Raw genomic sequence first — 14,319 nt, forward strand, 5'->3', positions numbered from 1 at the left:
CAGTAAAGATTATACATATATGCACAAGTGTATGCATGTATTAATGTGTTTATGCATATATTTAAATAACTGAAAGTGATCACAGCATTGACCACAGCACTGAAAGCATTTTAAGCCCTTCTCAGTCTGCTGGACAAAGCCCAGCAGGTAAAGGGAAATAGGTTCTGACATACACAGTAAAGGACAGGAGGGAATGGGAGACACTGGCAGGCTGGTTCCTCTAGCTGACAGCTGCTATTTGAAACTCTTGCCACAGAGTAGGTGGCAATGTCTCAACCGTATTTGTGTTGTAAAGGCCACTAGGACCTCTTCCATCCTTATCAAGGGGAGTGGTAACTTCGCCTTTCATGCAACACTATTTGAAACTCTTAAAAATCCATACTTAATGAGATGATTATAGCTGTTGTTTTGCTTTTTTGTCCAGCATCCATGTTACAAATAAGATGTACAATAAACTGTTATATTTGACTCCACAAACTACCCAGTAGTATTCTCTATCACAAAAGAGAATTGTACTTATATTAAGTTCATTTGTATGTCTTTTTTTCTTAGTGAATAGCTACTAAATCCCATTACCATCAAAAACAACTGATACAATTAACTTGCCACTCTTGAAAATACCCTTGTTTGACAGTGATGACTTAGGCAGCACTGATTTAAGAATACCTATTTGCTGTCTGCTTATATATTTGCATAGTAACCAAGAGCCACAATTATTTTGGTCATCCTTGGGAAGGAAATGAGCATGGCAAGGCAATATTAAATGAATGTCTTTATTTACTGATATCAAACATTTTCTGCAAAATTAAATTATGGGAGCATGCATATTAATGGTGAAGGTTGATAACCCAAATTGAGTACTGAGGCTCTAAATTCTCAGTCTTCACAGGGAAAGAAAATTCTGATTCTGGGAATTCTATTCAGTGGTTAACTAATAACTCCTTTACCCTTGAGAATGTTGTAATTGTCTTATCATTAATGAAGGAACAGCTAGCCAGTCAGTTGATGTCAATCAAAGTCTATGAGGCATTTTACAAATTAATCCTCATTGATATATAATGATATATCAATCAAAACTAAGAGATGAAGCAATTTGTCACTGTAACATAAAGAACTCCAAGAGTTTATCAGATTTTTTTGTTTATTCCATGCATTCATTATTATTTATTACATTTTAATTGAATCATGCAAGTGATTACAGATGGATTAGTTAATATGAAGATTTCTCCTCTTTTATCCAGTCCAATTAAGAAACATTTTTTAATTGGGAACCAAATGTTTGTTAAACATTACCTCAGTAACAAAAGAGAAATGTTCTGCCTTCAATCACTTGGAACAGGAACATACACTTACAGTTAGAAGGGATTTTAAGAAGTAATCTAGGCACTACCTCCCATCTATCATATAGGCTAATATGACAAAAAGAAGGAAAATGACAAATGTTGGAGGGAATGTGGAAAATACTGACAGTAATGCACTTCTGATGGAGTTATGAACTGGCCTAATCATTCTGGAGAGCAATTTGTAATTATGCCCAAAACACTATAAATTTGTGCATACCCTTTGACCCAGAAATACCACTACTAGGTCTGTACCCCAAAGAGATCAAACAAAAGGAAAAATAATCTAAATGCACGCAAATATTTATAGCTTCTCTTTTCCTGATGACAAAGAATTAGAAATTGAGGGGATATCCATCAAGTAGGTAAGAGCTGAACAATTTGTGGTATATGATTTTGATGGAATACTATTATGCTATAAGAAATGAGTTAGATGGTTTCAGAGAAGACTTGGATGAATTGATTCGAAGTGAAATGAACAGAACCAAGATAACAGTGTACACAGAAACAGCGACAATGTATGCTGATTAGCTGTGAATGATTTAGCTAGTCTCAGTAATACAATTTTCTAAGAACATTCTGAAGGACTTATATTGAAAAAATACTATCCCCCTCCAGAGAAGGAAGTGATGGAGTCTGAATGCAGATTGAAGCATACTTTTAAAAAAAAATCTTTTTTTATTGCTTTTAGATTTGGTGTCTTTTATTTTGGTTTTGGTCTGTTTTTTTTTAACATGGCTAATATGGAATTTTTTTCTTATGACTGCAGTTATAATCTATATAATATGTTCAAAGAGGAAGAAGGGAAGGAAGGAAGGAAATGAATATGGAATTCAAATTTAAGGAAAAAAAGCAAATGTTATAAATTTTTATTTACATTTAATTGAGAAACTAACAAACAGAGGTGCAAAGCAAGTAAGTTGATTTGCTTAAAGTCATACAGGCAGTACTTAGTAACTATCTAAATCTAGGCCCTCTGATAGAAAATCCAGGTATTTTCTGTTATACCCAGATTTAGTTTGGTAAAAGAAACATAAACATGGAATTAAATGAAACTAATTACATAGCAACATAAAAATGAGGCCAAATGGTAGTCTTTGAACATATGAGTTCTCATTTTGTTTTTGTTTTTGTTTTTGGTTTTTTTTAGTGAGGCAATTGGGGTTAAGTGACTTGCCCAGGGTCACACAGCTAGTGTTAAGTGTCTGAGGTTGAATTTGAACTCAGGTCCTCCTGACTCCAGGGCTGGTACTCTATCCACTGCGCCACCTAGCTGCCCCGAGTTCTCATTTTTTTTAAAGCAAGGCCTCAGAGGTGGTCTGTCCATTTTAAACCCAAAGCAAGAATTCATTCTATAATTTCCTTTAGGAATGAGCTTCTAGCCTTGACTTAAATCCTTTAGTGGTCAGTAGGCAAATACATCTAAGGGACAGTACTCTACTGCTGAAAAAAATCACAATTATTAGAAAGTTCTTCCTTATTCTGAGCAAAAATATGACTTCCAGTGACTTCATTTAATTGTTCCTATCTTTGCTTTCTAGAAAACCTAAGTGGGGGCAGCTAGGTGGCACGATGGATAAAGCACCAGCTCTGGATTCAGGAGGACCTGATTTCAAATCTGACTTCAGACACTTGACACTTACTAGCTGTGCGACCCTGGACAAGTCACTTAACCCTCATTGCTCAGCAACCCCCCCAAACCCCCAAGAAACCCCCCAAAAAACCCAAACCCCCCAAAACAAAACAAAACAAAACAAAAAGAAAAAAGCATACCTAAGCATTCAATAAACAAGCAGTGATTAGACACTTGTTCTGTGTCAGACACTGTGCTAGTGTCTGGGAACAAAAAGACAAAAAAGTGAAACAATGACTGCTCTTGAATAATGCAGAATAAGTTTCCTTCCTTTTCTATATATTTCTTTCTTTCTTTTTTTGAGACAATTGGGGTTGTGACTTTCCCAGGGTCACATAGATAGTAAGTATATGAGTTCAAATTTGAACTCAGATCCTCCTGACTCCAGGGCCACTGCTCTATGTAATGTGCCACCCAGCTGCTCCTCTTTTCTGCACTTTTAATCAAACATTTTGAAACACTTATTCTATCCTCCCTTAAGTTTCCTTTTCACCCATCTAAAAAAAATTCAATTATCTCAACTGTTGTTGAAAAAAGTGATATCTAATAAGTGCATGAAACCCACCTAAACAGGGAGGAGTGCATATTTGCCACCCATTACAACTTCAGAGCCAGGGGATGGTGAAAAAAGCTGAATGTTCATTTTTTAAATAGTATTTTATTTTTTTCAGTAACATGTAAAGACAATTTCTAACATTCATCCAGTTCTCCCACTTTATTTTTTTTTAGTGAGGCAATTGGGGTTAATTGACTTGCCCAGGGTCACACAGCTAGTAAGTGTTAAGTGTCTGAGGTCAGATTTGAACTCAGGTACTCCTGACTGCAGGGCCGGTGCTCTATCCACTGTGCTATCTAGCTGCCCCCAGTTCCCCCACTTTTTGAAGCTATCACTCATGCTCTGCTCTGACTTTACTTTTATTCTTTCTCAATCTTGAATTTTATTCATCCAGTTGGACTTCATACTACCCTCTACTCTTTAATCCCTTGTATTGTTGTTGCTTATATGCTATCTGCTTAGCTCTTACAAACTGCAGCCCTAGATCATTCTTGTCATCTGCCTTCTCAACTCATATTCTTGTGCTGCCAAGTGGAGATGGAGCAAGTAACACAACTAGTCTACTTGGAGTCACAAGACATCTATCATCTGATGTCAACATTGCCCTCAATGTAGGAAGGCATTTTTTCCCATTCTTCCCTATTTGTTTCCCTATCCCACTCCTCAAAAAAGATTTCAAACTTTCTTTTCCCTCTTCACACCTCCTAAAACTCTTCCTCTCTTTTCATCTGGTGTCAGTTTCTATTTTATTGAAAAAATGAAGACATTCCCTGGGCATTCTATCTTCTCCCATTTTCTTCACCTCAAATAATCATAGGATCATTCACAACTATCTCCATTTTCTGTCTGATTATGAGATAGATCTTCTTGACAAGATCAACTCCTTAATAAATATCATGATTCCATGTCTTTTTGTCTTGTCTTGTCTTCTCCAGTAAATTGCAAATTCAATCATCCCCCACTTTTTAAATGTCAATATCTAACTCTCCAGGTTCCTTCTATGCTGTCTTGAGATATACCCAAACATCTCCTCCACCAAAAAAAATCAAATAATATGAACAATGAAAAAAAAAAAAACCTTTGCTATTCCTTATTATCCCTTCAAGCAACTGTCCTATATATTTCTCCTCCTTTCCTCAGCCAAACATTTAGAAAAAGATATTTTTGCTCCTTGCCTCTACTTTTTCTTTTCATTCAGTTGTTAACCCTTTGCAATCTGACTTCAATCCAAACATTCAACTGAAACTGCCCTCTCCAAGATTACTAGTGATCTCTTAATCACCAAGTCTTATGAAAGTTTCTCAGTCCTAATACTTTTTGATCTCTCTGCTGCACTTGACACTGCTGATCAATCTGATATCCTGGATACTCTTTTTTTTTCTTTAAGTTTTTATGACACTACACTCTCCTGGTTCTTCTACTACCTGTTTGGCTCCTTGTTTGTCTCTTTTGCTGACTTCTCATCCACATCCTATCCACTTAAATGCCTACTGTGGATATACTCCAACATTCTTGTTTTGGTTCATTTTCTGCTCTCTCCACTCTCACACTTTGTGACTACTAGCTTTCCTGAATTCAATTGCCATCCATCTGCTGACAACTCACAGATCTATATCTAGCTCTAGTCTTTCTCCTGAGTTCTAGTCCCAAGTTTTCAAATGAGTATTTAATATTTCAAACTAATATTTTACAAGTTTAACATGTTCAAAACAAAATTAATTTTTCTTTTCAGAAATACCTACACTTCTATTAAACATCTTATTCTGTTGAGAGCACTGCCATTTTTAACCTACATGGTTCTTTACTTTGGAATTATCTTCAATTCTTCCCTCTCCCTCACATCCCACATAACAATAGTTATAACAATCTTGCTGTTTCTATCTTCTCAGCTTTTCTTGCATCTGACCACTTCTTTCTATTCACAAAGCTACCACTTTACAGTCATCACCTGTCACCTGGATTATCACAATTGCCTCCTAATTGGTATCCCAGATTCATAAGTCTTCATTCTGCAACCCATTCTGTACACAATTGCCAAAATACACTATCAAAGCATTAAAAACTTGGTTCCAACCTATCTTTTCTCTTTAATTATATTCCATTTTGCACACTTCAATTTAGCCAAAATAGCCTTTTTGTTTTTTCTTACACGTGATATTCCTTTCTCACTGCCTTTCACAGGTTGTTCCACAACCTGGAATACGTTCCCTCCTTATCGCTAACTTTTAGGATTCATGGTACCCTTCTAAGCTTGGGCTCAAGTACTACCTCCTACATTGTATCTTTCCTGATTTCTACTTCTACTAATAGCCTCGCAGATTTCCTTGTTTTTGTTTTCTATATATTTTTGTACATATATATGCACATATACATATGTGTGTATTTGCATAAATATACATACTGTCTCTCCTTCTAGAATGGAAGGCCTTTGGGAGCAGGAATTGCTTCATTTATATTTTTGTACTCAGCATCTAGCACATAACCCCTGACACAGAGTAGGGGCTTAATGAATGCCAGGGCAAAGAAACCAGAGCAAGGCTTTGTAGACTGTGAAGAATTTATAGAAGGACACATGTTAGACCTGAATAGGTAAGAAAGTATAGATGCTTTGTTTCTGATCTGTACCACTGAATAAAGTACCCACATAGATGGGATCATAGATCCATTGATTCTTCAGAGTAGATTTTGTGACAGGGGAAGAGATTGTTTAAAGGGTTGAGATGGTCAAGTAAATATTTTTGTTATTGTTTCTTTAAGATGGGATGGCTTGGATATGTTGGTGAGTAGCAGGGAAAGCAGCAGTAAAGGAGAGGCAGAACGAAGGTAAGAGGAGCAAAAAGATGGTGGAAGGGGGAGATTCCTGGCAGATGTAGGAGAAATCATAGGCTCTTAGCTCTGGAAGAGAAGAGTAAGTACTTACATTGAATGACTTCAATTTTCTCAGTAAAAGAGAGGGAAAGTCACCTGCTAATTGGGAGGGGTATGTAAACATCTTGAGGGAAGAGAAGATTTGAAATAGCTATTGTGTGCAGTTTGATGATTTATCAGGGAACAATAAAACAGTGAGGACCCAATCAATATTAGATGTCATAAATATGTAGCAATGTATCCTTAGATGTATCTACTTTACTAAAGAATTGTGATTTCCTGTATCCAACCAACCAGTCATGTTATGTATTTGTGAGTACATACACACACCTATATGTGTATATACACATACACATACATATATATGTGTATATATGTGTATGTGTACATATGTCTTTGATTTCTGGGAGAAGTTTCTTGAGCTCCTCATTCTCTTTCTTATCTTCAGCAGAAAGTGCCTCACCTGCTTTTATCTTTTCATTCAGTACAGGCAACCTCTTCTCAAGGCAGTCCACAGACTTGGTGAATGGAGACACAACCTTGCTGTACTGGCTGTCTTAAGAAAAGGTTGGTAATGGGGTAGCTAGGTGGCGCAGTGGATAGAGAACCGGCCCTGGATTCAGGAGTACCTGAGTTCAAATCCGGCCTCAGACACTTAACACTTACTAGCTGTGTGACCCTGGGTAAGTCACTTAACCCCAATTGCCTCACCAAAAAAAAAAAAAAGAAGAATAGGTTGGTAATGGATCTATCTATTCAATCTATTTGTCCATGGTATCTATCTAATTTTATCTAATCAATGTATTTATCTAGGCTCACATTCTACTATCCAAAAGCTTAAAATTCCCCCAACAGGAATGCCAGGAAAACCAGCAATCCCCCTTTATCAATTGTTTCAGTATTTGTGGAAACATTTAAGTGAAAATCCATTCACAGTGCAAGATGTTACAAATTCAGTCATCTTCTGCACTCAGACCTATAGCATCTTGCTCTCCTAAGATGTAACACCTCTTCTACTTCATTTGATATCTTCAGTAGTTCTGTGATCATATTTGCAATTAGTTTCAGTACCCTGGGATATAATTTAAATAAGCCTGGGGATTTAATTTCATTTTTATAGGCTCCTAAGGGACTTAATTTGACAATGTTTAGTGACAAACAATATTTTGCTCATCTGTTTTTACATGTATCTGCCCCCTTTTCATTTTGTTCCTGAGTGGCTTCTGGGATGACATCATTGAAGAAAAATTAGAGAAAATGTGTTGGCAGTATAGTAGTGCAACTGACAATTCAACTTGAATTAACTGCTGCATGAAATAGTGGAGGAAGCATAGGATACCCATGTTTTAGTCCTAATCATGCCACTAATTAATTCTGTGACCTTAGTCAAATCACTTGGCTCCTCTGTTTCCTCATTTGTAAAATAAGAAGATTTCAGTAGATCTTTAGATGATTTCTAAGGTCTCTTTGAGTTCAAACAATTCTAGAATTCTATGATTTTAAGTAACATGACTGCCTGTAAATCTAGGAAACTTAGAAAAGTTGATGTTATTCAATATAATTTCCTAATTTCACAGGAAATTTGTATTTACTAAGAAACTTTAAAAATAGACATTTATATCTATATTCTTAAGTTTTTCAACTTTGACTCAAAGACTTTCAGTTTTAGGTTAAATACAGAAGACTACCATTAGAGTGTTTACTTAATTTTTCAGTTAATTGATCAGCCAAGCTGTAAAGACTTTGAAACATAGAAACCTACCCCAAATTTTCAGCTTTCCTCTTTATTTTAGAACTAAAAAAATATCATTACACATTCTTCAGTTAATAGAAGAAAAGAAATAATGTCCCCCCCCCACCCCATGTATATGTGTGTGTATTTGCCTTTAAAGTTTATATAGGGTTACATATAGAAGGGTCTCAAAAGTCTTAGGTAAGTTTTAAGCTTTAATAGCTTCAGAAGTCTAAATGCTAATAATTTTCAATAAACATCATTTTAAATTTTATTTACATTACACTTGTACTTTAGTTTTGAGAATTATAAATAATACCTTAAATTTTTAAATTTGAATAAGGCAGGGCAGGGTGCCTTCTCATTATGCATTGAATGTACAACAGTTTCTAGATGACCATCTTTCAAATTTGTGGATTTGCAGTAGAAGTCCTCTTTCTTGGATACCTTGGTCACATGATCTGTCTGGATTAGATTTTTTTGTAGAATTATGTCAAAACCATCACATTTTCATCAAAATCATACTCTTTGGATTATCTTAATTCTAGGATTACAAAGACAATCCTTTAAGTCATTGAATAACAGCTGATGAAAGTTTGCAAAGTTTGAAAATCCACTGGAGCAATGTCAACCACAGGACAGCAGTCATGTTGAAAGATAATTAACTTTTCAAATTTTATTTAGCGTAAGATTGTAGCATTTATACATCTGATGTTATTAAAGCTTAAAATTGCACTAATACTTCTGGGACACTGAACCTCTGTGTGTGGGTGTGTGTGTGTGTGTGTGTGTGTGTGTGTGCATGCATGCGTGCATGTGTGCGTGTGTGTGTCTCCCTCCCTAAATTTATGTATTCATTCATTTCTTTGTTTTGGCTAGGTAAAGGAGACCATTCTTTGCTTCACTTCTTACCTAGTCTCAGTCACTGAAGGGGCATTGCCTCAGGCCAACTGACTCCTGAGAAAGGCCTTAGCTTAAAAAGGTTCAAATCTTCTACTGCATCTGGGGCCATCTCCAGTAGTCCTGATATTTATCTTGTCCCTGGACCCAAATGGCTCTGGGGGAGAGAGTGCAGCTGGTGACTTTGTACAGCTACACCTTCACTTAAATTCAAACCACTGCAAGTCATGACATGACCTTCAGATCTTGTGGTTCTCTTTCAGAATGAAGGACAAAAAACAGGAAAGGAGGTGGCATGGGGTGGGATTTATTCTCTGGTTCTCCATGACTGAACTTTCAAGGTAGCAGTTTTTATTTTATTTTATTTAACGAGAAAATGTAGGATCCACATATGGTTAAAAAAAGAGCCCCATTTATTCAAATTGATATAAAAACAGAGATCAGAGAAAGCATATGTATATATATATATACATGTATATATACACATACACATATATGTACACATGTATACATATACACACATAAATGTGTATACATACACTCACACCAGAAAATACAAATTAAAGGACTCTCCCATTGGGAGCAAGACAGCTCAGATCAACTAAGAGTGTCCCAGATATCATGCAAGAGGAAAAATTCAATGAAGTCTCTAGTATAGCAAACTGGGAATGGAGATATGATCTAAATTCTACATGACAGCTTATTCCCAGAGTCTTTCTTCTTTTATGAACCTGAAAAGAGGTTGGCACTGCCTATCTTTTCTTGAAGCAGGAAGCCAGAATAACCCAAAAAGTAAGATGAGGCTAGATCTCTGTTCTTTCCTGCTCTCACCAACTACCCTGCTACTCATGATCAAGCCCGAGACTTTATCTCCACTGATGAGGATAAAGTCTGATAACAATAGAATTTAGGGGAAAAAATTAAAGAAAAACACACAACAACAATCGACTTTAGGGTTTAGGTTACAAATAAAATGTTTTTATTGCCTCTTTATAATATTAAACTGTTACCAAACAAGTAAAATATTACTCTACATTGTTGACAAGTTCTGGGTTCTAATTTTTTACAATACAAATAATTTCCTCTTCTGTCCAAATCCCATTTGAAAGATACTTCCTTACACACATGTACACACACACACACACACACACACACACACACACTTTAGCAGTTTATATTAAAACAAAAGCCATTTTCTATTCATGTTAGGTATTAATATATTTCTCTAAAGTAACACTGTGATAAAATAATTCTTAATAATGAATTTCTTGGGTACCCAGGGACCTAGTTTTAGTTGGTTTACTTTCCCCCTCATTTCAGAAAGGTTAATCCTTGAGAAAGTTCTAATCTCAGGGTGAGACCAAAGGGACAATAGAAAAGGAGACATAGACTCTTTCATTTAAACTAAATTGATTTTATGGGATTAAACCACACCTATCTGGATTTTGCCTTTGCCCCTCAGGGGGTCTCTCCCATTAGGCCATGATGTCATCTGGTAGAGATCATTTTAATATTGACCACCCTCAAGTCATGTGAACCAATAGAATTGAGTGGTGCTTGTGAATTAACTTTGATCAGTGAATAGTAACCTACTTCTATCAAAAGAGGATAAAATCGGAGAACACTCAAGGCCCTGGGCTGACACCATTTTGGAGCCACTCGTGGTTTGGGAAGGCTGTTGGTTGGTGAGCATTCTCCTCTTAGGACAGGTTAGGCTGGTAGAACATGTGCTCTCTCTCTTAGAAATATGGTCCCTCCTGCCCCAAGGTCAATTCTTTACTAATATTCAAATATTTAAATAATAATATTTAAATAATTAAATTATTTAAATAATAAATATTTACTGCCAAAATGGGTGCAATAGTCATTATTATATAAATAGCCATTAATATATAGTAGCAACAAATAATTTAGAAAACTCAGCATATTACCCCCAAATAGTTAAACACACACACACACACACACACACACACACACACACACACACCATGAATATCTTATACCCTTTGACAAGTAATAGGAATTTCTTTTTCCTGAACTTTCCAGAATTAACTGCTTCTTTTGAAAAGGTCCTTAAAGAGATAATGTACCTTATAAATCTCCCCTTAACCCCAATGCCAGAATTTGTAGTCCTTTGCAAGTCAAAATTTCAGATAGACAGAGAAATAGACAAATAGGTAGATAAAGAAATATGCATACAATTATGGCAAATAGGCTATTCAATATGTACCTGACATGCACAATGCTACATATGCAAATATAGTAATAATACCTACATATATCAACATTTTATGAACTAATAAAAACACCTCTCAACAAATAATATAGCATGTCAGAAGGTAATTATATTCAAATATACATCACCTATTTGCTCTACAGAATTATGTCTGGCTTTTTGAATAATTACCTTTCCATATTTATCTAGTACATCATATGTGAGTCCAAAAACAGATTTAATATTTCTTATACCCTTATGCTTAGTTTCTAAATTTCTAGATGTTTTATTGTCAATATTTTTTGATGATTACTTTACATTCTTAAATAACATGCTGTTTATTTTGATCACCTACTAATTTAATCTGTTCTTTTTCTACAACTGCCATATCAGGGTAAAAGGAGTTGCCTTGGAGTTCAATCCTCTTTTATCTTATTTTGAATTTGTATTCCTGTTTTATCATCTCTTTGTTTTTGACTGAGATGACTAGTAGAAGAAACCACCAGAATTTCTAGTGGATACCAATCTGTAATTAAATCATCATCATTTGAATTGTAGTCTTCCTCAATTCTAGAAGTAATTTCTTATTTTGTCACACCAATATGCATTATTAGTTTTCTTTATTAATTCTGGAACATATTGAATTTTCATTACCTTTGGCTTTCTCCTTCAGTGTAGCAGCTTCTTCGTACCATATGTTTTTCTTTTCTTTTTCTTTTCTTTCTTTCTTTCTTCTGGAGCAGTGAGGGTTAAGTGACTTGCCCAGGGTCACACAGCTAGTAAGTGTCAAGTGTCTGAGGCAGGATTTGAACTCAGGTCCTCCTGAATCCAGGGCCAGTGTTTTATCCACTGTGCTACCTGCCTGCCCCAAAAGTATCTTTTATACTACTTTTTTCACTTAGATGTTACACTCCTTATATATACTCTACATTGTCTAATTTGCTCCTTTTCATACAGTCTACTCCATTGCCTGGCTACCTTTTCACTAAAAATTCCTTGATTGCTTTCTCTCTAACTCTCTGGCTTCCTTTAAGACTTAACTCAAAGCCTTTGCTTCAAGACTATAGACTCTGAAGGAAGCCTTTCCTGGTCTATTCTGTTGCTATATGCTTCCCTTTAAGATGACTTCTATTTATAGTATAGCTGCCCCAGTATAACCTTTCTTTGGGTTGAGATTATTTAGTTTCCTGGGGCAGTTAGGTGGTGCAGTGAATAGAGCACTGGCCCTGGACTCAGGAGTACCTGAGTTGAAATCTGGCTTCAGACACTTAATACTTACTAGCTATGTGACCCTGGGCAAGTCACTTAACCCAAATTGCCTCATTAAAAAACAAAAAAAAGGAGATTATTTAGTTTGCAACTAATTTTTGGTCTATCTTTCCATGGCCCTTTATTACACATAATTTTTATTGTATCATGATCTGAAAAAGATACATTTAATATTTCTGCCTTTCTGCATTTGACTGTGAGGTTTTTATGCCCTAATACATGGTGAACTTTTGTTCAGGTGCCATGTACTGCTGAGAAAAATGATAACTTTCTTTCTATTCCTCTTCAATTTTCTCCAGAAGTCATTATATTTAAGTTTTCTAATATTCTATTCACCTCTTTAAGTTCTTTCTTATTTATTCCATGGTTAGATTTTTTTAGTTCTGAGAGGGGGAGGTTGAGGTCTCCCATTTATAAAGTGGTGTTGTCTATTTCTTCCTGTAACTCACTTAACTTCTCTAAGAATTTGGATGTTGTATCACTTGGTGCATATATGTTTAGCATTGATATTACTTCATTGTCCATGGTACCATTTTAGCAAGATGTAGTTTTCTTTCTTATTTCCTTTAATTATTGCTTCAGCTTTATCTGAGATAAGGATTGCTACCCCTGTTTTGTTTTCTTTTTCTTTTTCTTTTTTGTTATGTCAGCTGAAACATAATATATTCTGCTCCAGACTTTTACCTTTACTCTGTATGTACCTTTCTGCTTCAAATTGTTTCTTATAAACAACATATTGCAGGATTCTGGTTTTTAATCTGCTCTGCTATCTGCTTCCATTTTATAGGAGAGTTCATCCCATTGACATTCAGAGTTATGATTACTAACTGTGTATTTTCCTGAATCCTATTTTTCCCCTTGCTTATGCTTTCTTCTCTCCTTTCCCTCTATCCCTTCTCACCAGTGTTTTGCTTCTAACCTCCACCTCCCTCAATCTACCCTCCCTTCTATCAGCCCCACCTCCCTTTTCCTTCCCCTTTTGCCGTCTAGTTTTACCCTCTCTTCAATCAGCACCCCACCAGCCTCTTTCCCCTTTCTGCTCTTACTTTATTATAGGGTAAGATAAAATTCTATACCCAACTCAGTGTGTATGTTATTCATTGAGCCAGATCAGATGAGAGTAAGATTGAAACAATGCTCACACTTCCCTTCTTTCCTTCTATTGTAATAGATCTTTTGTACTTCTTCATGTGATGTGATTTACCCCTATCTGCCTTCCCTTTCCTCTTCTCCCAGTATAATCTTTTTTGTCACCCCTTAAATGTTTTTTATATCATCACATAAAAATCAACTTATGCCCACATCCTCTGTCTATGTGTACTCCTCCTATCTACCTTAATAGAGATACAGTTCTCAAGAGTTACACGTATCTTCTTCCTGTCTAGGGCTGTAAACATTTTAACCTTTTTGAATAACATGTTTTTTTCCCCTATGTTTTACCTTTTTATGTTTCTCTTCCTTCTTACATTTATAGATTGAATTTTCTGTTCAATTCTGGGTTTTTCATTAGGAAGGTTTTAAAGTCCACTATTTTGTTGAATGCCTATTGCTTCTCCTGAAAGATTATGCTTAATTTTGTGGGGTATTACATTCTTGATTGTAATCCAAGTCTGTTTGCCCTCCAGAATATTATATTCCAAGTATTCTGATCTGCTAATGTTGAAGCTTCCAACTCCTGTGTAATCCTGATTGTTGTGCCTGGATATTTAAATAGTTTCTTTCTGGCTGCTTGCAGTATTTTCTCTTACCTGATGATTCTGGAATTTGGCTATGATATTCCTTGGAGTTTTCCTTTTGGAGTTTCTT

The 14,319-nt window shown here is 35.7% G+C and overlaps 1 pseudogene; it reads right to left on the reverse strand.

The window, feature by feature from the left end:
- Nucleotides 1–236: 236 nt before the first annotated feature.
- Nucleotides 237–356, reverse strand: LOC122727173 (annotated as a pseudogene).
- Between the last annotated feature and the right edge of the window lie 13,963 nt (nt 357–14,319).

This window comes from Dromiciops gliroides, chromosome 4, assembly GCF_019393635.1.
Source record: "Dromiciops gliroides isolate mDroGli1 chromosome 4, mDroGli1.pri, whole genome shotgun sequence".
Taxonomy (NCBI): domain Eukaryota; kingdom Metazoa; phylum Chordata; class Mammalia; order Microbiotheria; family Microbiotheriidae; genus Dromiciops; species Dromiciops gliroides.